The following is a 25,968-nucleotide window of genomic DNA, read 5'->3' as shown; positions in this document are numbered from 1 at the left end:
GGAAGGTTGCCAATCTCCACTTCATTTAGTTGTTTTTCTGGGGTTTTATCTTGTTCCTTCATCTGGTACATAGCCCTCTGCATTTTCATCTTGTCTATCTTTCTATGAATGTGTTTTTTGTTCCACAAGCTGCAGGATTGTAGTTACTCTTGCTTCTGCTGTCTGCCTTCTGGTGGATGAGGCTATTTAAGAGGCTTGTGCAAGTTTCCTGATGGGAGGGACTGGTAGTGGGTAGAGCTGGCTGTTGCTCTGGTAGGCAGAGCTCAGTAAAACTTTATTCCACTTGCCTCTTGATGGGTGTGGCTGAGTTCCCTCCCAGTTGGTTGTTTGGCCTGAGGCAACCCAACACTGGAGCCTACCCTGGCTCTTTGGTGGTGCTAATGGCAGACTCTGGGAGGGCTCATGCCAAGGAGTACTTCCCAGAACTTCTGCTGCCAGTGTCCTTGTCCTCACAGTGAGACAGAACCACCCTCTGCCTCTGCAATAGAACCCCCAACACTAGCAGGTAGGTCTGGTTCAGTCTCTATGGGGTCACTGCTCCTTCCCCTGGGTCCCGATGCACACAGTACTTTGTGTGTGCCCTACGAGAGTGGAGAGTCTGTTTCCCACATTCCTGTCAAAGTCCTGCCATCAAATCCCGCTAGATTTCAAAGTCTGATTCTCTAGGAATTCCTCCTCCCAATGCCAGACCCCCAGATTCAGAAGCCTGATGTGGGGCTCAGAATCTTCACTCCAGTGGGTGGATTTCTGTGGTGTAAGTGTTCTCCAGTTTGTGGGTCACCTACCCAGCAGTTATGGAATTTGATTTTATTGTTATTGTGCCTCTCCTACTGTCTCATTGTGGCTTCTCCTTTGTCTTTGGATTGGGGTATCTTTTCTGGTGTGTTCCAGTGTCTCCCTGTTGATGATAGTTCAGCAGTTAGTCATGATTCCAGTGTTCTTGCAAGAGGGAATGAGAGCACGTCCTATACTCTGCCATCTTGCACCAATCTCTCCCTGTATCTTATTTATTTTATACCCAGTAATTTGTGCTTCTTAATCTCCTTCACCTATGTTGCCCCTCTCCCACCTGTCTCTCCACTAGTAACCACTAGTTTGTATATGTGAGTCAGTTTCTGTTTTGTTATATTTGTTTTGATTACTGTAGCTTTGTAGTATAGTCTGAAGTCAGGAAGCATGATATATCTGGCTTTGTTCCTTTTTTCCCAAGATTGCTTTGGATATTCAGGGTCTTTTGTGGTACCATACAAATTTTAGTATCATTTGTTTTAGTTTTGTGGAAAATGTCGTGGGTCTTTTGATAGGGATTGCATTAAACCTATAGATTGCTCTGGTAGTATAAACATTTAAAAAATATTAATTTTCCAACCACTGAACATGGGGTATCTTTTTATTTATTTGTATGATCTTCAATTTCATTCATCAATATCTCATAGTTTTCAGAGTGTAATTTTTTCACCACCTTGATTAAGTTTATTCCTAGGTATTTTATTCTTTTTGATGTGATTATAAATGGAATTGTTTTCTTGATTTCTCTTTCAGATAGCTCATTATTAGTTTATAGAAAAGCAAAATATTTTTGTATCTTAATCTTGTATCCTGCAACTGTACTGAATTGATTTACTAGTTCCAATAGTTTTTTGGTGTAGTGTTTAGGGTTTTCTATATATAGTATCATGTCATCTGTGAATAGTGACAGTTTTCCTTTACCTGTTTTAATTTGGATGTCATTTATTTCTTTTTCTGGTCTGATTGTTTTGGCCAGGATTTATAATACTGCATAAAATAGAAATGGCAAGAGTGTGTATACTTGTCTTTTTCCTGATCTTAAAAGAAAAGCTTTCAGCTTTTCACCATTGAGTATGATATTAGCTGTGGGCTTGTCATTAAATGGCCTTTATTATGTTGAGATATGTTCCCTCTATACTAACTTTGTTGAGATGTTTTTACCATGAATGGATATTAAATTTTGTCAGATATTATTTCTGCATCTGAGATGATCATGTGGTTTTGTTAATGTGATTATTTTTTAGTTTGTTAATGTGATGTATTGCATTGATTGATTTGCAAATATTGGATCATCATTACATCCCTGGAATAAATCCTACTTCAACATGATGTATGATCCTTTTTATGTATTGTTGAATTCAGTTTGATACTATTTTGTTGAGGATTTTTGCATCTATCATCAGAGATATTGGCCTGTAATTTTTTTTTTTGTAGTGTTTTTCTCTGATTTTGGTATCAGTGTAATGCTGGCCTTGTAGAATAAGTTTGGGAGTGTTCCCTCCTTTTTAATTTTTGGAATAGTTTGAAAGAGCTAGGCATTAACTCTTCTTTAAATGTTTGGTAGAATTCCACTGTGTACTTTCCAGTCCTGAACTTTTTTTGGGGGGAGTTTTTTGATTACTGATTCAATTTCAGTGCTAGTAATTTGTCTGTTCAGATTATCTATTTCTTCCTTTCAGTCTTGGAAGAAAGAAAAAATGTGTGCTCTGGGAATTCATCTATTTCTTCTAGGTTGTCCAATTTGATGGTGTATAACAGGTTGTTGCATTATTTTATAATTGTTTGTATTGGTGTGATATTGGTTGTTATTTCTCTTTTATCTCTACTTTTGTTTATTTGGGTCTTCTTTTTTTCTTAATGAGCCTGGCTAAAGGTTTATCAAGTTTGTTTATCTTTTCAAAAGCCAGCTCTTGGTTTCATTGATCTTTTCTTTTTCTTTTTTTCCCCTTCGGTGTCTATTTTCTTTACACTCTAATTTTTTATTATTCCCTTCCTTTTGCTGACTTTGGACTTTGTTTGTTCTTCTTCTTCTAATACCTTTAGATGGAAAGCTAGGTTGCTTGAGGTTTTTCTTGTTTCTTGAGGTAGGTCTTTATCATTATATATTTCCCCTTAGAGCTGCTTCTGCTGCATTCCTTAGGTTTTGGAAAGTAGAGTTTTTATTTTCATTTGTCTCAAGGTATTTTCTGATTTCCTCTATGATCTCTTCATTGACTCATTTGTATTTTAGTAGCAAGTTGTTTACTCTCCATGTATTTGTGTTTTTCTCATTTTTCTTCCTGTAATTGGCTTCTAAATTCATATTATTGTGTTCAGAAAAGAAGCTTGATAAGATTTCAGTCTTCTTAACTTTATTGAGATTTGTTCTGTGGCATAACATGTGATCTGTCCTTGAGAATGGTACATGAGCACTTGAAAAGAATGTGTATTCTTATATTTTTGGATGGAATGATCAGCGGATATCTATTAACTACATCTAGTCTAATGTGTCAGTTAAGGTCAGTGTTTCCTTAGTGATCTTCTTTCTTGATGATTTATTAATTGCCCTAAGTGGGGTATTAGAGGCCCCTACTACTATTGTGTTATTGTCAATTTCTCCCTTTATGTCTGTTAATATTTGCTCTATATATTTAGGTGCTCCTATATCAGGTGCATATATGTTTATGAATATTATATCTTCTTCTTAGATTGTCCCCTTTATTATTATATAATGTGCTTCCTTTTCTTTTATTATAGACTTTTTTTAAAGTCTACTATGTCTAATATGAATATTGCTACTCCAGCTTTCTTTTAATTTCTATTTGCATGGAATATATTTTTCTATCCTCTCTTTTAGTATGTGTGTATCTTAAGATCTGAATTGAGTCTCTTGAAGGCAACATAGAGAACAGTCTTGTTTTTTAATTCAACTAGCCACTCTATATCTTTTGATTGGAGCATTTGGTCCATTAACATGTAAAGTTATTATTGATAGATATGCACTTACTGCCTTTTTGCTACTTGTTTCCTCGTTGTTCATGTTGTTCATCTCCATTCTTTTCTTTTCCTTTAATGCTTCCCTTGTAGTTTGATAAATTCTTTTTAGTGTTATGTTTGATTTTATTTTAATTTTGTTTATCTATTGTAAGTTTTTTCTTTTACTTCTTTATTAGAGTATAATTGCTTTAAAATGGTGTGTTCGTTTCTGCTTTCTATCAAAGTGAATCAGTTATACATATACATATGTTCCCATATCTCTTCCCTCTTGCTTCTCCCTCCCTCCCACCCTCCTTATCCCACCCCTACAGGTGGTCACAAAGCACCAAGCTGATCTCGCTGTGCTATGTGGCTGCTTCCCATTACTATCTACATTACATTTGATAGTGTATATATGTCCATGCCACTCTCTTGCTTTGTCACAGCTTACCCATTCCCCTCCCCATATCCACAAGTCCATTCTCTAGTAGGTCTGTGTCTTTATTCCTGTCTTACCCCTAGGTTCTTCATGACATTTTTTTCCTTAAATACCATATATATGTGTTAGCATACGGTATTTTTCTGTCTCTTTCTGACTTAGTTCACTCTGTATGACAGACTCTAGGTCTATCCACCTCATTACAAATAGCTCAATTTCGTTTCTTTTTATGGCTGAGTAATACTCCATTGTATATATGTGCCACATCTTCTTTATCCATTCATCTGATGATGGACACTTAGGTTGTTTCCAACTCCATGCTATTGTGAATAGAGATGCAATGAACATTTTGGTACATGACTCTTTTTGAACTATGGTATTCTTAGGGTATATGCCCAGTAGTGGGATCGCTGGGTCATATGGTAGTTCTATTTGTAGCTTTTTAAGGAACCTCCATACTGTTCTGCATAGTGGCTGTATCAATTCACATTCCCACCAGCAGTGCAAGAGTGTTCCCTTTTCTCCACACCCTCTCCAGCATTTATTGTTTCTAACTTTCTGATGATGGCCATTCTGACTGGTGTGAGATGATATTTCATTGTAGTTTTGATTTGCATTTCTCTGATGATTAATGATGTTGAGCATTCTTTCATGTGTTTGTTGGCAGTCTGTATATCTTCTTTGGAGAAATTTCTATTTATGTCTTCTGCCCATTTTGGAATGGGTTGTTTGTTTTTTTGTTATTGAGCTGCCTGAGCTGCCTGTAAATTTTGGAGATTAATCCTTTGTCAGTTGCTTCATTTGCAAATATTTTCTCCCATTCTGAGGGTTGTCTTTTGGTCTTGTTTATGGTTTCCTTTGCTGTGCAAAGGCTTTGAGTTTCATTAGGTCACATTTGTTTATTTTTGTTTTTATTTCCATTTCTCTAGGAGGTGGGTCAAAAAGGATCTTGCTGTGATTTAGGTCATAGAGTGTTCTGCCTATGTTTTCCTCTAAGAGTTAGATAGTTTCTGGCCTTACATTTAGGTCTTTAATCCATTTTGAGCTTATTTTTGTGTATGGTGTTAGGGAGTGATCTAATCTCATACTTTTACATGTACCTGTCCAGTTTTCCCAGCACCACTTATTGAAGAGGCTGTCCCTTCTCCACTGTACATTCTTGCCTCCATTATCAAAGATAAGGTGACCAAATGTGCATCAGTTTGTCTCTGGGTTTTCTATCCTGTTCCACTGATCTATCTTTCTGTTTTTGTGCCAGTACCTTACTGTCTTGATTACTGTAGCTTTGTAGTATAGTCTGAAGTCAGGGAGCCTAATTCTTCCAGCTCCGTTTTTCATTCTCAAGATTGCTTTGGCCCTTTGGGGTCTTTTGTGTTTACATACAAATTGTGAAATTTTTTGTTCTAGTTCTGTGAAAAATGCCAGTTGTAGTTTGATAGGGATTGCATTGAATCTGTAGGTTGCTTTGGGTAGTAGAGTCATTTTCACAATATTGATCTTCCAATTCAAGAACATGGTATATCTCTCCATTTATTTGTATCATCTTTAATTTCTTTCATCAGTGTCTTATAATTTTCTGCATACAGGTCTTTTGTCTCCTTAGGTAGGTTTATTCCTAGATATTTCATTCTTTTTATTGCAATGGTAAATGGGAGTGTTTTCTTGATTTCAATTTCAGATTTTTCATCATTAGCGCAGAGGAATGCCAGAGAATTCTGTGCATTAATTTTGTATCCTGCTACTTTACCAAATTCGTTGATTAGCTCTAGTAGTTTTCTGATAGCACCTTTAGGATTCTCTATGTATAGTGTCATGTCATCTGCAAAGAGTGACAGCTTTACTTCTTTTCCAACTTGGATTCCTTTTATTTCCTTTCTTCTCTAATTGCTGTGGCTAACACTTCCAAAACTATGTTGAATAAGAGTGGTGAGAGTGGGCAACCTTGTCTTGTTCCTGATCTTAGTGGAAATGGTTTCAGTTTTTCACCATTGAGGACAATGTTGGCTGTGGGTTTGTCATATATGGCCTTTATTATGTTGAGGAAAGATCCCTCTATGTCTACTTTCTGCAGGATTTTTAACATAAATCCGTGTTGAATTTTGTCAAAAGCTATCTCTCCATCTATTGAGATGATCATATGTTTTTTCTCCTTCAGTTTGTTAGTATGGTTTATCACATTGATTGATTTGCATATATTGAAGAATCCTTGCATTCCGGGAATAAACCCCACTTGATCATGGTGTATGATCCTTTTAATGTGCTGTTGGATTCTGTTTGCGGGTATTTTGTTGAGAATTTTTCCATGTATGTTCATCAGTAATATTGGCCTGTAGTTTTCTTTCTTGTGAAATCCTTGTCTGGTTTTGGTATCAAGGTGATAGTGGCCTCGTAGAATTAGTTTTGGAGTGTTCCTCCCTCTGCTATATTTTGGAAGAGTTTGAGAAGGATAGGTGTTAGCTCTTCTCTAAGTGTTTGATAGAATTCACCTGTGAAGCCATCTGGTCCTGGGCTTTTGTTTGTTGGAAGATTTTTAATCACAGTTTCAATTTCAGTGCTTGTGATTGGTCTGCTCATATTTTCTATTTCTTCCTGATTCAGTCTTGGCAGGTTGTGCATTGTTAAGAATTTGTCCATTTCTTCCAGGTTGTTCATTTTATTGGCATAGAGTTGCTTGTAGTAATCTCTCATGATCTTTTGTATTTCTCCAGTGTCAGTTGTTATTTCTCCTTTTTCATTTCTAATTCTATTGATTTGAGTCTTCTCCCTTTTTTTCTTGGTGAGTCTGGCTAATGGTTTATCAACCTGGTTTATCTTCTCAAAGAACCAGCTTTAAGTGTTATTGATCTTTGCTATCTTTTCCCTCATTTGTTTTTCATTTATTTCTGATCTGATTTTTATGATTTCTTTCCTTCTGCTAACTTTGGGGTTTTTTTTGTTCTTCTTTCTCTAATTGCTTGAGGTGCAAGGTTAGGTTGTTTATTTGAGATGTTTCCTGTTTCTTAAGGTAGAATTGTATTGCTATAAACTTCTCTCTTAAAACTGCTTTTGCTGCATCCCATAGGTTTTGGGTTGTCATGTCTCCATTGTCATTTGTTTCTAGGTATTTTTTTATTTCCTCTTTGATTTATTCAGTGATCACTTCGTTATTAAGTAGTGTATTGTTTAGCCTCCATGTGTTTGTATTTTTTACAGATCTTTTCCTGTAATTGATATCTAGTCTCATAGCGTTGTGGTCGGTAAGACACTTGATACAATTTCAATTTTCTTAAATTTACCAAGGCTTGATTTGTGACCCAAGATATGATCTATCCTGAAGAATGTTCCATGAGCACTTGAGAAAAATGTGTGTACTATTGTTTTTGGATGGACTGTCCTATAAATATCAATTAAGTCCTTCTTGTTTAATGTGTCATTTAAAACTTGTGATTCCTTATTTATTTTCATTTTGGATGATCTGTCTATTAGTGAAAGTGGGGTGTTAAAGTCCCATACTATGTTTGTTTTGCTGTCGATTTAACCTTTTATGGCTGTTAGCATTTGCCTTCTGTATTGAGGTGCTCCTATGTTGGGTGAATAACTATATACAATTGTTACATCTTCTTCTTGGATTGATCCCTTGATCTTTATGTAGTGTCCTTCTTTGTCATTTCTAATAGTCTTTATTTTAAAGTCTATTTTGTCTAATATGAGAATTGCTACTCCAGCTTTCTTTTGGTTTCCATTTGCATGGAATATCTTTTTCCATCCCAATCCTTTCAGTCTGTATGTGTCTCTAGCTCTGAAGTGGGTCTCTTGTAGACAGCATATATATGGGTCTTGTTTTTGTATCCATTCAGCCAATCTGTGTCTTTTGGTGGGAGCATTTAGTCCATTTACATTTAAGGTAATTATCGATATGTATGTTCCTATTCCCATTTTCTTAATTGTTTTGGATTCGTTATTGTAGGTCTTTTCCTTCTCTTGTGTTTCTTGCCTAGAGAAGTTCCTTTAGCATTTATTGTAAAGCTGGTTTGGTGGTGCTGAATTCTCTCAGCTTTTGCTTGTTTGTAAAGTTTTTAATTTCTCCATGAAATCTGAATGAGTTCCTTGTTATTTAGAGTAATCTTGGTTGCAGGTTTTCCCTTGTGTGTTATTTGTTGTTTTTCCCTTGCTGCTTTAAATATGTTGTCTTTGTATTTAATTTTTCACAGTTTGATTAATAAATGTCTTGACGTATTTCTCCCTGGATTCATCCTGTATGGGGATCTCTGTGCTTCCTGGACTTGATTCACTATTTCCTTTCCCATATTAGGGAAGTTTTCAATTATAATCGCTTCAAATATTTTCTCAGTCCCTTTCTTTTTCTCTTCTTCTTCTGGAACCCCTATAATTCTAATGTTGGTGCATTTAATATTGTCCCAGAAGTCTCTGAGACTGTCTTCAGTACTTTTCATTCTTTTTTTCTTTATTCTGCTCTTCAGTAGTTATTTCCACTATTTTATCTTCCAGGTCACTTATCCATTCTTCTGCCTCAGTTATTCTGCTATTGATCCCATCTAGAGTATTTTTAATTTCATTTATTGTGTTGTTCATCGTTGTTTGTTTCATCTTTAGTTCTTCTAGGTCCTTGGTAAATGTTTCTTGCATTTTGTCTATTCTATTTCCAAGATTTTGGACCATCTTTACTATCATTATTCTGAAATCTATTCCAGGTAGACTGCCTATTTCCTCTTCATTTTTTAGGTCTGGTGGGTTTTTATCTTGCTCCTTCATCTGCGGTGTGTTTTTCTGTCTTCTCATTTTGCTTATCTTATTGTGTTTGGGGTCTCCTTTTTGCAGGCTGCAGGTTCATAGTTCCTGTTGTTTTTGGTATCTGTCCCCAGTGGCTATGGTTGTTTCAGTGGGTTGTGTAGGCTTCCTGGTGGAGGGGACTAGTGCCTGTGTTCTGGTGGATGAGGCTGGATCTTGTATTTCTGGTGGGCAGGTCCACGTTTGTTGGTGTGTTTTGGGGTGTCTGTGGACTTATTATGATTTTACGCTGCCTCTCTGCTAATGGGTGGTGTTGTGTTCCTGTCTTGCTATTTGTTTGGCATAGGTTGTCCAGCACTATAGCTTGCTGGTCTTTGAGTGAAGCTGGGTGCTGATGTTGAGATGGAGATATCTGGGAGATTTTCACCATTTGATATTATGTGTAGCTGGGAGATCTCTTGTTGAACAGTGTCCTGAAGTTGGCTCTCCCACCTCAGAGGCACAGCACTGACTCCTGGCTGCAGCACCAAGAACGTTTCATCCTCATGGCTCAGAATAAAAGGGAGAAAAAGTGAAAAGAAAGGAAGAAAGAAAGAAAATAAGTAAGAAAGAAGGAAAGAAAGAATGGAGGGAGTGAGAGAGGGAGGAAGTATGAAGGGAAGGAAGGAAAAAAGATAGAAAGGAGATAAAGTAAAATAAAATATAATAAAGTTATTAAAATAAAAAATTATTAAGAAAAAAAAAACCGGATGGATAGAACCCTAGGACAAATGGTGGAAGCAAAACTATACAGACAAAATCTCACACAGAAGCATACACATACACACTCACAAAAAGAGGAAAAGGGGAATGAATCGTAAATCTTGCTCTCAAAGTCCTCCTCAATTTGGGATGATTCGTTGTCTAAAGCAGGGAAGGAAGGAAAGAAAGAAGATAAAGTAAAGTAAAGTTATTAAAATAAAAAGTAATTATTAAGAAAAAAAATTTTTTAAAAACAAAAACGGACAAATAGAAGCCAAGGACAAATAGTGGAAGCAAAGCTATACAGACAAAATCTCACCCAGAAGCATACACATACACATTCACAAAAAGAGGAAAGGGGAAAAAGTCATAAATCCTGCTGTCAAAGTCCACCCCCTCAGTTTGGGATGATTCGTTGTCTATTCAGGTATTCCACAGATGCAAGGTACATCAAGTTGACTGTGGATCTTTAATCTGCTGCTTCTGAGGCTGCTGGGAGAGATTTCCCTTTCTCTTCTTTGTTCTCACAGCTCCCAGGGGCTCAGCTTTGGATTTGGCCCCGCCTCTGTGTGTAGGTCACCTGAGAGCGTCTGCTCTTCGCTCAGACAGGACGGGGTTAAAGGAGCAGCTACTTCGGGGACTCTGGCTCACTCAGGCTGGGTGGAGGGAGGGACATGTAGTGCAGGGTGAGCCTGCAGCGGCAGAGGCTGGCGGGACGTTTCCCCAGCCTAAGGCGAGCCATGCGTTCTCCCAGGGAAGTTGTCCCTGGATCCCGGGATCCTGGCAGTGGCGGATTGCACATGTTCCCCGGAAGGCGGGTGTGGATAGTGACATGTGCTCGCACACAGGCTTCTTGGTGGCGGCAGCAGCAGTCTTAGCGTCTCATGCACGTCTCTGGTGTCCGTGCTTTTAGCCGCAGCTTGTGCCCGTCTCTGGAACTCCTTTAAGCAGCACTCTTAATCCCCTCTCCTCATGTACCAGGAAACAAAGAGGGAAGAAAAAGTCTCTTGCCTCTTTGTCAATTCCAGACTTTTCCCCAGACTCCTCCCGGCTAGCCGTCGTGCAATAACCCCCTTCAGGCTGTGTTCACACCCGCCAACCCCTGTCCTCTCCCTGTGCTCCGACCGAACCCTGAGCCTCAGCTCCCAGCCCCTGCCTGCCCCAGCGTGTGAGCAGACAAGCCTCTCGGGCTGGTGAGTGTCGGTTGGCACCTATCCTCTGTGCGAGAATCTCTCTGCTTTGCCCTCTGCACCCCTGTTGCTGTGCTCTCCTCCGCAGCTCCGAAGCTTCCCCCCCTCCACCACCCACAGTCTCCACCTGCAAAGGGGCTTCCTAGTGTGTGGAAACCTTTCCTCCTTCACAGCTCCCTCCCACTGGTGCAGGTCCCATCCTTATCCTTTTGTCTCTGTTTATTCTTTTTTCTTTTGCCCTGCCCAGGTACGTGGGGAGTTTCTTGCCTTTTGGGAGGTCTGTGGTCTTCTGCCAGTGTTCAGTAGGTGTTCTGCAGGAGTTGTTCCACGTGTAGATGTATTTCTGGTGTATCTCCAAACTCCAGAACATCACACTCCAGAAGCTGCCTCTCCACTTCCACACTGGTCCTCCTATTGTAAGTTTTTGATTTGTAGTTACCATGAAGTTCATATATGTCAAACTATATACTTGCTTGTTTTAAACTGATAGTCATTTATGTCCAAAGGCATTCTAAAAGATCTACGTGTTTTTGTTTTGTTTTGTTTTGTTTTTTTTGCTGTATGCAGGCCTCTCACTGTTGTGGCCTCTCCCGTTGCAGAGCATAGGCTCTGGATGCGCAGGCTCAGCGGCCATGGCTCACAGGCCCAGCTGCTCCATGGCACGTGGGATCTTCCCGGACCGGGGCATGAGCCCATATCCCCTGCATCGGCAGGCGGACTCTCAACCACTGCACCACCAGGGAAGCCCGATCTACGTGTTTTTGCTCCTCTCATTGCCACATTTTGATGTCTTTTTATTTTTTTTTTGTGGTATGCGGGTCTCTCACTGTTGTGGCCTCTCCTGCTGCAGAGCACAGGCTCCAGACATGCAGGCTCAGTGGCCATGGCTCACGGGCCCAGCTGCTCTGCGGCATGTGGGATCTTCCTGGACCAGGGCGCAAACCTGTGTCCCCGGCATCGGCAGGTGGACTCTCAACCACTGAGCCACCAGGGAAGCCCTGATGGCATATTTTATATCTTCATGTCTATCACTTAACTGCTTATTGCAGTTATAGTTGATTCTACAGTTTTCGTTTTTTAACCTTCATGCTAGCTTATTTAAGTGGTTGATCCACTACCTTTACTATATTTTTGCCTTTACCAGTGAGATTTTTCTCTTCCTATATTTTCTTATTTCTTTTTATAGCCTTTTCTTTTCAATTTTAGAAGACCAATTAACATTTCTTATAAGGTCAGTTTAGTGGTGATGAACTCTTTTAGTTTTAGCTTGTCTGGGAAGCTCTATCACTCCTTCAATTCTGTATGATAACCTTGCCAGATAGAGTATCCTAGGTTGCAGGGTTTTCCCTCTTCACTCTAAATATATTATGCCTTTCCCTTCTGACATGCAATTTTTTTTGCTCAAAAATTGGTTGATAGCCTTATGAGGGTATGTCACTCTTTGTTTTTTCTCTTGATGCCTTTAAAATTGTCTTTAACTTTTGCCGTTTTAATTATGATATGGCTTGATGTTGTTCTCTTTGAATTCATCTTGTTTGATACTCTTTGTGATTTATGGATCTGGATATGGGTCTCATTTTTCAGGTTAGAGACATTTTCAGCCATAATTTTATCAAATATGTTTTCTACCCCTTTCTTTCTCTCTTCTCCTGAGACCCTTATAACATAAATATTAGTGTGATTGATGTTGTCTCAGAAGTCCCTTAAACTATCCTCATTTTTTAAAATTTATTTTTCTTTTTGTAGTTCTGATTGGGTGATTTTCACTATTCTATTTCCAGATCACTCATGTCTTCTTCTCTAACACCTAATCTGTTGTGAATTCGTTCTAGTGTATTTTTCATTTTAATTACTGTGTTCTTCAGTTCTGATTCATTCTTTTAACTTTTTAGGTCTTTGTTGATGTTTTCACTGTGTTCCTCTATTCTTTCCCTGATTTCAGTTGGCATATTTATTACTGTTGCTTTGAACTCTTATCAAGTAAATTATCCATTTCATTAGGTTTTTTTCATTCTTGTTCTTTCATTTGAAACATATTCTTCTGTCTTTTCATTTTGTTTTACTCTCTTTGTCTCTATGAAATTAGGCAAAAGTTACCTCTCCTGGTCTTTAAGGTGTGATCTTGTGTGGGAGCATCCTTATGCAGTCTGCATGTGCCTAGTGGCTTTGGTGGGAAAGCTAGGTCTGATGTGAGCATGGGTTGTATCTTCTCCCAAGGTTTGCTTGCAGCAGCCACCTTGGTGGGAGTTACAGCTGGAATCAGAGGGGCTACAGCTAGAGCCAGGTGCAAGTGGGAGCTTCTCCTAGGCTCAATGGAAGTCACTGACCTATTGAGAGGTGAGACTGGTATCAAAAGGATTGGAGCAGGAGCCCTGAAGAAGGCAGGCTTCCCCCTTGCACAGTAGCAGTCTCCACCTTGGTTGGGGGCATGGCCAAACTCAAGAAGTTAGGGTTCCATTTCTGAGATGGCTTCAGGGCTCCACCCTGTCTAGAGGCAGGGCTGGGGCCCACATTGACTCCAGTCTTTCCCTGGTGTGCACCCTTGCATTTTCAATGGCAGTCTCCACCTTAGCAAGGAGCAATGCAGAGCAGGAGTCCATTGTAGGCTGGGGTGTATGCTGAGTTGGTCTTGGCAGGCCAGGCAGAGCACCAGGCAGTTTTCAATATGCTGCCTCTGTGCTGGAACTAGGAAGAATTATATCTGTGCCTGTGTTCTTCAAGAGCAGAGTCTCAGTTTCTTACAGCTCTTTAGTAAGCCCCACTGGTTTTAAAACCTGCTATGGAGGCTTTGTCTTCCCTGTGCTGTACCCCAGGGCTGTGGTGGCTAATATGGAGCTTGAACTGCTTGCTCTTTAAGAAGAATCCTTGAAACTGTTATACCTCCACCCCTTCTGGGTCGTTCGCTAGAGGTATGCATCCTCTCCTCGTATCAGACTCCATGTGGTTCTTTCTTCATAGCCTTAATTGTAGAAGAGATTGTTCTGCTTGTCTTCAGGTCATTCTCAATGAGAGTTGCTCTATATGTAGCTGTAGTTTTGATATATTCATGGGGCGAGGTGAGCTCAGCATTTTCCTTCTCTGCCATCTTGATCCTCAGATTAGGTTTAAAAAAAAACTCAACTTAAATATCTTATCTTAATAAATAAAATAAAATTAAGACATTTAAAAATAATACCTTAAAATCACCCAATAAAATTCTGTGTTAAATTTTTCCGTGTTCTCATGAAAATGTCTTTGAATCTTAGTCCAAATAAATTTTATGCATTGTAATTGTTTGATATCCCTCTGAAGTCCATTTTAGTCTGTAATGAGCTAAAACAGACTCTCTTTATTCTTTTCTTTCTGATGCTATTTATTCATTTGAAAATCTGGGTCATTTGTCCTATAAGATTTTCCATTTAACATTTGACTAACTTTATCCTTGTGGTATCAATTCACATGTTTCTCTAGTGTCTGGCTTTCCTGAAAACTGTCAGTTAAATCTAAAGGCTTAGTCAGGTTAAAGGTTATTTATCTTTCTAGCAAGAATAAGATGTAAGTGGTACTGTGTGCTTCTTATTTCATTGTATCAAGAGATGCAAAATGTCTGATGGTCCTACCTTTGGTAACATTAAGATTGATCAAGGTGTTCAAATGATATAAGCACAATCCACTTTTTATGAAGTTCCCAATAATACTTTCACTCAAGGAGTTTAGTAGACTTTCATGATTGTTACATGGATCCATTGTTTCATTAGGGATGAACAAATGATTTATCAATCCTTCATGTATAAGATATATTTCTCCTTCAAACAAAAACTTGCCCTTATCACCTCTTTGGTTGTAGTGAAATAAAATCTATACAAGGTACATGCATTTTTTCCTTTAAAAAATTTTTTCAGAATAATAAGTTGGTGTCTGAGAAAACTACAACATTGACAAATAAGCTTTTTTCCTAATCATGAATTCATAAATTTTTCATTTTTTGATGTGTTCCAATTCATTGGAGTTCTTGGTGTTATTGTTATTATTATTTTGATGGATCTATTGTCCCACATTTGGCCAGTGAGGGTCCCTGTAAGTCAATTTCTGTGTCTTTTGACCAATAGACCCATACTTTGCATGACTCATCGCTTTCACAGACAATAATATATTAGGCTTATCTTGCAGTTGTCCTGCCCTAGAAGGAAATTACTTCCTCCACCTTTTGTGAGAGAGAAGCAGAGTATTTGATACCAGAGTTATCTGAAGACTATGGTGAGGGAAGTGTCTAGAAAAGAGAGAATGGAGACACAACACAACACTTCTGTGGATTTTCATGAAAACTGGTTCTAAGGATTTCTTTCATTCTTTTTCTTTTCTTTTTTTTTTAAAAGAGGTATTTCTCCCTCTACTCTTAGGTCAGCTTAATGGAATAAAAGCATTTTGTAAGCTCAAGGGTTTTCATCATTGACTTCCTGATTTATTATGGCACATTAGTTTCAGTACTTTCTAGCTTGGTTTCATTTAATAAGGAAGATAATGTACTGGACTGAAAAGCACCTTAAGCCAGGAGTCACGACAGTTGGATTGCCAGCACAAGCTCATTGTGTGACCACAGACAAAACCTAGATATGCTATGCTCTCATTTTATTTCACCTATAAAATAAGGACACTAGTAACTACCAATTTATCTTACAGAGAATCTGTGCAAATATTACTAGAAGTGAATTTGGAATGCCTTAAAATATAAAGCAAATATACTACTGTAAAGTGTATATCTGTAAGGTGTACTCTGACTCAAGTTTTGCTCTTTGCACTTCTTTTACTGGACTTGATCTTCTCTACCTTCTGTGGGCTTTGACCAATTTTTTGCTTTGTTATTTTACTGCTGCTGCCTTAAGTCCTTATGACCTAACTACCAGAAAATTTCTGGATCTGGATAGTCTCCTGATTTGTTCCTAAACTTAGAATTAGTTCTCAAACTTGAATTACCTTCTACCTGTTGTTCAATATGGCAGGCAGAATTAAGTGGTAGACTGTAATATCTGTAAAATCCATCTGGGATCTAAAAACATTAATGTATTATGCATATACAACACACAACATTCACATACATACACATAGTATACTAAAAGGAAAAAAAAACATGGTTAAAATGTGGTAGTAGTGTTGGTATGGTTTAGTGGAAATGCTTTGGCCAGGAAATCAGAAGGCTGGACTCAAGCCCAGTTGGTAGACATGTAATTTTGTGGAAGTCACTGCAACTCTGTGACTCTCAAGTTTGTCATCTGTAACAATTTAATTTTGAGGTCTCTTACAGCCCTGAAATATTTAAGTCTTTTAAGAAAAGAGGAAGAAAACATTTCCCCAAATTTCTAACAATGTCAGTAAGACTCAACATATGTCATATTGGGCCCATAGGAGATTTAGTTATAGTTCATTGTGGTTTTGATTCTAAATATTTTTCTTGAGCTGAATTCTTCAAACATGTTTCATGACACCCGCATCAAGATGTTAAAACTTTTAGAGGAGAAAGTAACTATATAGTTTGTCCATGCAAATGGTGGGCAATTGCTCTATAGTAAACACACTACTCTAGAAGATTGAGTCTGAACTTCTTCAAACTAGATTTCCTCCCCCAGAAGGTTAAAACACAAGAAGTACATTTTTTATGTGAAGACATAAAAAAAAAGAATGTCTTGAAAGCTAAGAGAAAAAGTGTGAGCTGTTTTTTTAAAAAGCTGTGGTTAATAACACACTTAGCCCAACCACATTTCTCTTAAAAATAAGTTACAAAATAGTTTTCCACTTGTAAGGTGTATTTTATTATTCACTTCAACACTAAAACTTCAAATATACAGGACTTTATATTTTAAGAAGTACATTTTACAGTCAATAACTTAGTTTTTTGCTGTTGTTGAGCTTACTTTGCTTTTACTGAGGTTAGAAATTGATTCTTTTTCTTTTCCAATTTGCCATTTTTCAAAATCAGAATGTTTATTAGACAGATGGACAACCATCATCAACTTAAGTGAATGTTTTCTAAGTCTTGAATGAGACCTGGGATTTCTTCTGTCTATAGACCTTCGGCTCAAAGCCTCTTTGAATAATCTGAAATCACTGGGAGTCTGTTGATTTTATTTTCCTACAGCTAATATAGACATTCTTCTTCTTTCTCTTGGCCTGCTCTCCATTAAGTTAGATCATATCAACTATTCTCCAACCTGTATCAAACAGCCTCCAATGATTAGGAAACGTAGGGTTCAAAAAAACATATCAGGGAGGATTCACTCTTACCATGCTTCTGGTAGGCATCAGACTAACAGGCTTTGTAGTCTGCCTTGGTATGCCAGATCTTTCCCTCATGTTGCTGATGAGTTTCCTTACCCTTAAGCTTCATTGTAACAAGTACTGTTTTCGGCAATATTCTATTAGATCTTCATTTCATTTGGAAAGATTACCCATACTTATTTCTATAAACTAATTTATTTCTGTTAATAAAGACATCTATTTAGCTTTGTATTATTTTGTTTTCATTTGGGGCAGTAGTTTTTTTTTTTTTTTTTTTTTGTGGTATGCTGGCCTCTCACTGTTGTGGCCTCTCCCGTTGCAGAGCACAGGCACCGGATGCTCAGGCTCAGCGACCATGTGTCACGGGCTTAACCGCTCCGCAGCATGTAGGATCTTCCCGGACCGGACATGAACCTTTGTCCCCTGCATCGGCAGGCGGACTCTCAACCACTGAGCCACCAGGGAAGCCCTGGGGCAGTAGTTATTGTTATATGACATTTTAGTGCACCAAGTGACTTTAAGGCTTTAATTAATTACACTGATATTAAGAAAAACTTCTTTACATAATATCTGTATAATCTTAGGGATATTTAGAGTGTCAACATTGTATTTGCTTTTTTTTTTTGGTAGTCATAGTTATGTTTCTCTTAAGTTAGAAGTTGTGATAATATTTAGGGCTAAGGACATACTTAGGGCTTGGTATAGGCAGTGTTTTTCCAAATAAATTATTGAAAGGAGACTTAGAAAAAAGTTTGATTATTATTAAATAGCTAATAACATGATAATAAATGAGGAAGACATGTGGTTATCTTTGTGTTTCCTTACCTACATTTTCTATTTCATACAGTGTTTCAGATTTGGTATAGATGCAAACATCTAGGCTCATGAATGAAGTTTTCATTTTTCTCAAAAATATGAGATGAAGGTTCAAGATAGGCTTCCTTTTGTGTCTGTGACTAGGAAGGGAAACAATATTAGACAAAGAAATAAAGTATTTCTGAACAGACCCATAGGTGCTCAGATGGGACACATTATAAGACCTTTGTACCATTTATACATTCCAAATCATTTCTTATATCTATGCTCCTAAAAAAGAAAGAAGTTGGTCTGCTTCCTCTGCAAGGCTCTGTCCAGCCAGAGGACAAATTGTTACAGGTAATTGGTTTCAACAGCAAGAAAATTGTGCTTTTTTTTTTTTTAAGCAAATTTTTTTGAAAGGATAGTTGCTTTTTTGCATTAAAAATATGTATATTTCCAATTAATTGTGTCACAAAGTGGATACATGTGAAGGAGACAATGGACTCTCCTTGTTCTTTAGTATGTTTCTGCTTGCAAATGCTCTGAGATTTTATCCTGAACATAGAAAAACACTTTGAAAATCATTTTAACTTTCTTGTGTGTTATGCCTACAAATAGTAAGGTCTCCAAATTTTTTTTCTATTTACACTTATTATATTTAAATATATTTGTATGAAGTGGGCAGGCAAGAATTAGTACCATTTTTCTTAAGAGAAAAAAACCTCAGGGAGATTAAATAGGTAGTGAGGCAATATTGGGATCTGGTTCCCTGAGACCCTGTGCCTTGGTTGTCTCCTCCTCATCAAAGATCTTTTGGGACCAGGGTAGCTTGTGCTTCTTATGGCACCAACTTGAGTCAGTCACTTCAGCTCCTGCTTCATTTATCTCCTATATCAAATGGGGATTTTCTCAGAATTAATAGGGATTTCAAATTAATTTTCTATATTCTGTTGCAGAAGATAGCTTTAAACAACTGTGAGCTGTCATCACAACAATAGTAAGACATCAGGAGTTGAGAGATGTGGAATAACAGGAAAAGGGATTTCAAAGGAACCAGAAACACAAAATGTGTAAGAGAGATAGAAGGAGTAAAAATTGCTGAAAAGTGGGTAAAATACTTTGGCAAATTCTATTTCTCTAGAGAATATGATATTGCCTGGCTGAAACAGAAGAATTAATTGTGTGGTTACCCTGGCTAAATGCTGCTATTCTGGGTGGTAGTGTTGTTGATCAGCTAGAATTTTCAACCTGAGATTTGTGGTGATAGTCCCCATAGGTGGCTTGAAATGCTTAACAGTTTGTTCTTCACAGTGAGTTTAGTGAACTGTGTATGCTTTAAAAATTGCCTGCAGGGGACAGTCCAAATACAAATAACTTAAACTGAGGAGTAAACAGTGAAATGCATTTATGTTCTCCAGTAGACTTAAGAATTGAAAGATCAATAACACTTTTTTCAGGAGCCATTTGCAACTAAACACTGGCTGAAACCAACTGATAGGTTCATCTGGGGAGATTTATACCAAACAGAATATTTCTGGATGATTTGTTGAGTTTCTGTTGTTGATTTTGGCAGTAGGGGAACTTACATTTACATTAATAATATTATCTGTTGTTTTATTTTTGGCATTTTAATACTCTAGAATACATAATACAAGTGTGATGCTATCATTTTGAAGAGGTAATGCCAATATATATCACTGGAACATGTTAGAAATGTGTTGAGATTAAGAGATGATCCCTATTTATGACTTCTAGCTAGGGGTACATTGTGGTAAGTCATGGTTGAACCTGATACGCTGAAACTGTGATTCTGATTTTTGAAATAAAAGTATGCTATATAAATTAGTTTAACAAGAAATTATGAATTCCTAACCTGGATATCAGGTCTGCATGATCTGGGCTGAGGTGCTTATTCTCTTCCTTTTGCCCTCATCTTAAAACTACATAAATGGAAATGAGCCCACTATTTGCATTGACTTGGTGCATTCCTTCCTTACTACAGGTTAAAAAGGTCTCAAATGGTTGGGCTTCCCTCTTTGAGGGGAAAGAGAGCAATGGGGAGCCATCCACTTGTGCAGTAATGTATCCTGGATCGCCAGAATACCACTTGCATTACTTGCTGGTTGAAATATAGTGAAACCAATCACAAATAACCTCAGTTAAGTCCAAGATATTATTCTCAAATTTAGACTATCCAAAATTCTGTTACTTGCTTCTTCAAAAGCTTTGCAATATGAGATATTTTTGGAATAGAGATAGCCCTTTAATTTGGTTAAATCTTACGTATTATAGAGAATAAGTTGAAGAAAATTATATTTTAGAAATGGTCTCTAAAATTAAATAGAAGTTCTGGTATGTGTATATAGGTAAATTCATCCACAGATGAAGCTACCTATATACACATACATATATACATACACAATGGAATACTATTCAGCCATAAAAAATGAATGAAGTTAAAGAATACATTAACATTAATAGGTAAATACCATGTCTTTATTCATTCATCTGTGGATGGACACTTAGGATGCTTCCATATCTTGACTATCATAAATAATGCTGCTATGAACATTGAGGTGCATGCATCTTTTTGAATTAGTGCATTTGTTTTCTTCAGAATGTACCCAGGAGTGGAATTGCTGGATCATAAAACAGTCCTATTTTTAGTTTTCTGAGGTATCTCCATACTATTGTATTCTGTAGTGGATGCACCAATTTATAGTCCCACCAACAGTGTACTACTGTTCTCTTTTCTCCACAGCCTTGACAACATTTGTTATTTGCAGAATTTTTGATGATAGCCATTCTGACAGGTGTGCGGTGATATCTCATTGATGTTTTGATTTGCATTTATATGATGATGAGTGATACTGAGTATCTTTACATGTGCCTGTTAATCATCTATATATCTTCTTTAGAAAAATGTCTATTCAGGTTTTCTGCTCATTTTTTAATTAGGTTTTTGTTTTCTGGATATTGAATTGTATAAGCTGTTTATATATTTTGGATATTAACCCCTTATCAGTCATATCATTTGCAAGTATTTCTCTCATTTAGGAGGATGTCTTTTCATTTTGTTGATAGCTTCCTTTGCTATGCAAAAACTTTAAGTTTAATTAGGTCCCAGTTGTTTGTTTCTACTTTTGTTTACTTTGCCTTACTGAAAATATATGGCTACAATTTATGTCTAAGATTGTTCTGCCCATATTTTCTTCTAGGAGTTTTATATGGCTTCAGGTCTTACATTTAGGTTTTAATCCACTTTGAGTTTATTTTTGTATATGATGTGAGAAAAATGTTCTAACTTCATTCTTTTACAGTTTTCATTCTTTTACAGTACCCGTCCAGTTTTCCCAGAACCACTTATTTAAGAAATTGTCTTTTTTCCATTGTATATTCTTACCTCCTTTGTCATAAATTAATTTATTGTAAGTGTGTGAGTTTATTTCTGGCCTCTCTATTCTGTTCCACTTATCTTTGTGTCTATTGTTGTGCCATTACCATGTTGTTTTCTTTACTGTAGTTTTTAGTATAGTCTGAAGTCAGGGTGGTTGATACCTCCAGCTTTTTTCCTTTTTTCAAGATTGCTTTGGTTATAGGATTATTCTAGTCCTTTGAATAATGTCATGGGTATTTAGATAGTGATTGCATTAAATCTATAGATTGCTTTGGGCGGTATGAACATTTTAAAAATATTAATTCTTCTAATCCATGAACACTGGGTATCATTACATTCATTTGTATCATCTTAAATTTCCTTCATAAATTCATGAACTACCTTACACTTCTCAGAGCGTACGTTTTTATTTTTACCTCATTCATTAAATTTATTCCTAGGTATTTTAATTTTTTGATGTAATTTAAAAAGGGATCGTTTTCTTGATTTCTTTTTCTGATAGTTCACTTTTAGTGTATAGAAAAGCAATAAATTTCTTTATAGTAATATTGTATCCTGCAACTTTACTGAATTCACTTAGTTCTAAATTTATTTATTTTTTTTGATAGAGACTTCAGGGTTTTCTCTATATAGTACCATGTCACCTGCATACAATGACAGTTTTACTTCTCTTTCTATTTGGATGCCTTTTATTTATTTTTCTGTCCAGTTGCCAAGACTATGTCTTCTAATGTTATGTTAAATAGAAGTGGTGAGAGTGGACATCCTTGTCTTGTTCCTGATTTTAAAAGAAAAGCTATCATCTTTTCACCATTGAGTATGATGTTAGCTGTGGGTTTGCTATAAATGACCTTTATTATGTTGAGATATGTTCCCTCTATACCAACTTTGTTAAGAGTTTTTATTATCAATGGATATTGAATTTTGTCAAATTCTTTTTCTGCATCTGAGATGATCATGTGATTTTTATCATTTGTTTTGTTATTATGGTGTACCACATTGACTGATTTGTGAATGTTGAAGCATCCTCACATCCCTAGAATAAGCCCCACTCTATCATGATTATGATTCTTTCTATGTATTGTTGAATTCAGTTCCTTAATATTTTGTTTATTTCTACATTCATCAGAGATATTGGCCTGTAATTTTTTTTTTTGCAGTGTCTTTGTCTCGTTTAGATATCAGGGTAATGGTGCCCTAGTTGAATGACTTGGGGAGTGTTCCATCCACTTCAATTTTTAGGAATAGTTTGAGAAGGATAGGTATTAACTCTTCTTCATATGTTTTGTGGAATTCCCCTGTGAAACCATCTAGTCCTGGACTTTTGTTTGATGGTAGTTTTTTAAAATTATAAATTCAATTTCACTGCCAGCAATCAATTTGTTCAGATTGTCTTTTTCATCCTGATTCAGTCATGGAAGATGTACATGTCTAGAAATTTATCCGTTTCTTCTAGTTTGTCCAATGTTTTGGCATAGAACTGTTTGAAGTATTCTCTTATGGTATTTTGTATTGATATCTCTGTGATATCAGTTGTATCTTCTCCTCTTTCATTTCTGATTTTTTTATTTGGGCCTCCTCTATTTTTTTCTTGATGAGCCTGGATAAAGCCTTATAAATTTTGTTTATCTTTTCAGAAAAGATCAGCTCTTGGTTTTATTGATCTTATGAATCTTTTCTTTGATCATCATTTTATTTATTTTCTCTCTGATCTTAATTAATACCTTCCTTCTACTGACTCTGGGGTTTGTTCTTCATTTTCTAATTACTTTACATGGTAAGTTAGGTTGTTTATTTAAGAGTTTTAAAATTTCTTGAGGTAGGCCCATATTGTTATAAAATTCCCTCTTAGAACTGCTTTTGTTTCTTCTCATAGATTTTGGAAATTTGTGTTTTTATTTTCATTTGTCTTGAGGTACTTTCTGATTTACTATTTGATTTCTTTATTGACCCATTGGTTTTTTAGTAACATGTTCTTTAGCATGTGTTTGTGTTTTTACAATTTTTCTTCCTGTAATTGATTTCTATTTTCATACTGTTGTATTCAGAAAATATGCTTCACATAATTTCTATCCTTTTAAATTTGTTAAGACTTGTTTTGTGGTCTAGCATGTGTTTTATCCTGGAGAATGTTCCATATGTACTTGGAATGAAAGTGTATTTGAAATGCAGTCCTCTGTAGATCTGCAAAATCCAACTTGTTTAATGTGTCATTTAAGGACAATTTCCTTACTGATTTTCTTTCTGGTGAACTGTACATTGAAGTGAGAGGTATGTTAAAGCCCCCGCTCTTACTGTATTATTGCCAATTTCTCCCTTTATGTCAGTTAATATTTGCTTTATATATTTAGTTGCTCCTACATTAGGGATATATATGTTAAAAAGTGTTTTATCCTCTTCTTTTATTGATCCATTTATCATTATAATATGACTTTCTTTGTCTTTCATTATAACCTTTTTTTTTTCTTTTTCTTTTTTTTTTTTTTTTGTGGTACACGGGCCTCTCACTGCTGCGGCCTCTCCCACCATGGAGCACAGGCTGTGGACGTGCAGGTCCAGTGGCCATGGCCCACGGGCCTAGCCACTCCACGGCACATGAGATCCTCCTAGACCGGGGCACGAACCCGCGTCCCCTGCATCGGCAGGCAGACTCTCAACCACTGGGAAGCCTATAGCCTTGTTTTAAAGTCTATTTTGTCTGCTACACCAGCTTTCTTGTCATTTCCATTTGCAGGAAATATATTTTCCATCCTCTCACTTTCACTCTGTGTGTGTCCCTGGCTCTGAACTGATTCCCTCATATTCAGCATATAGGTGGGTCTTGTTTTTTTATCTGTTCAGCCACCCTCTGTCTTGATTTGAGCACTTAGTCCATTTACATTTAAATTATTAAATTATTTATTTATTTATTTATTTTGCGGTACACGGGCCTCTCACTGCTGTGGCCTCTCCCGTTGCGGAACACAGGCTCCGGACGTGCAGGCTCAGCGGCCATGGCTCACGGGCCCAGCCGCTCCATGGCATGTGGGATCTTCCCGGACCGGGGCATGAACCCACGTCCCCTGCATCGGCAGGCGGACTCTCAACCACTGCACCACCAGGGAAGCCCTAAATTATTAAATTATTGATAGGTATATACTCACTTTCATTTTGTTACTTGTTCTCTGGTTGTTTTTGCAGTTCTTTGTTCTTTTTTCTTCTTTTAGTTTCTTCCCTTGTGTCTGATGATTCTAAAGGATCTACATTTTTGACTCCACACCATGTTTTGTGTTTTTGATGTCATTTTTTACCACTTCATGTTTATCCCTTCACAGTTTATTGTAGTTATAATTGATTTTGTATTTTAATCTTTATACTAGAGTATTTAACTGACTGATTCACATGCTTTATCATATATCTGTCTTTACTAATGGATTTTTCCTTTCCTATGGATTTTTAATTCCTGTTATAGCTTTTTCTTTTTCACTTAAAGAAGTTCCTTTAACATTTATTTTTGGGTAAGTTTAGTATTGATGAATTATTTTAGTGTTTGCACATCTGAGAAGCTTTTTTTTTTTTAAATCTCTCATTCAATTCTAAATGATAATCTTTCTGGGTAGAGTATCCTGGAGTGCTGGGTTTTCCCTTTCAGCAATTTGAATATACCAGGACACTCCCTCCTGGCCTGCAAAGTTTTTGCAGAAAAATTAGCTTATAGCCTTATTGGGGTTTCCCTATATATGACTCTTTGTTGTTCTCTTGCTGTCTTTAATATTATCTCTTTATCTTTAAATTTTTTACATTTTAATTATGATATTTCTTGGTGTGGGTCTCTATGGGTTCATCTTGTTTGGGACTCTCTGTGCTTCCTGTACCTTGATTCTGTTTCCTTCTTTAAGTTTGGGAAGTTTTCAGCCATAATTTTACCAAATATATATATATATTTTTTAACATCTTTATTGGAGTATAATTGCTTTACAATGGTGTGTTAGTTTCTGCTTTATAACAAAGTGAATCAGTCATACATAAACATATGTTCCCATATGTCTTCCCTGTTGCGTCTCCCTCCGTCCCACCCTCCCTATCCCACCCCTCCAGGCTGTCACAAAGCACCGAGCCAATATCCCTGTGCCATGCGGCTGCTTCCCACTAGCTATCTACCTTACTACGTTTGTTAGTGTGTATATGCCCATGACTCTCTCTCGCCCTGTCACAGCTCACCCTTCCCCCTCCCCATAACCTCAAGTCCGTTCTCTAGGAGGTCTGTGTCTTTATTCCTGCTTTACCCCTAGGTTCTTCATGACATTTTTTTTTCTTAAATTCCATATATATGTGTTAGCATACGGTATTTGTCTTTTTCTTTCTGACTTACTTCACTATACAATGGAATATTATGCAGCCACGAAAAGAAACGAAACTGAGCTATTTGTAATGAGGTGGATAGACCAAATATATTTTTTACCCTTTTCTCTCTTAATGCAAGTGTTGGTACACTTGATTTTTTTCAGAGGTCTCTCAAACTGTTCTCATTTTTTGTATGTTTTTCTTTTCACTGTTTTGATAGGGTGATTTCCATTATTCTATTTCCCAGGTCACTTATGTGTTCCTCTGTATCACCTAGTCTGCTCTTAATTCCTTTTAGTGTTTCATTTCAATTTCAATTATTGTATTGTTTGGTCTCACTTTTCTTTTTTTTTTTC

At 36.9% G+C, this 25,968-nt stretch overlaps 1 long non-coding RNA gene across 2 annotated transcripts; it reads left to right on the top strand.

Annotated features, from left to right (window-relative positions):
- Nucleotides 1-1,227: 1,227 nt before the first annotated feature.
- Nucleotides 1,228-21,628, top strand: LOC113626879 (uncharacterized). Of its 2 annotated transcripts, none has more exons than XR_003435323.1 (3): nucleotides 1,228-1,239; nucleotides 8,051-8,066; nucleotides 21,492-21,628. It is a non-coding gene; the product is annotated as an uncharacterized LOC113626879 (long non-coding RNA). The 2 variants fall into 2 exon arrangements; XR_003435322.1 differs by lacking the exons at nucleotides 1,228-1,239; nucleotides 8,051-8,066 and adding exons at nucleotides 12,302-12,312; nucleotides 14,534-14,537.
- Nucleotides 21,629-25,968: the final 4,340 nt, after the last annotated feature.

The sequence above is a fragment of the Aethalodelphis obliquidens genome, unplaced genomic scaffold, assembly GCF_003676395.1.
Source record: "Aethalodelphis obliquidens isolate GAN/ISIS:26980383/991018 unplaced genomic scaffold, ASM367639v1 scaffold19, whole genome shotgun sequence".
Taxonomy (NCBI): Eukaryota; Metazoa; Chordata; class Mammalia; order Artiodactyla; family Delphinidae; genus Aethalodelphis; species Aethalodelphis obliquidens.
Note: the sequence above shows the minus strand (reverse complement) of the source record. Positions and strands in the feature narration are given on the sequence as shown.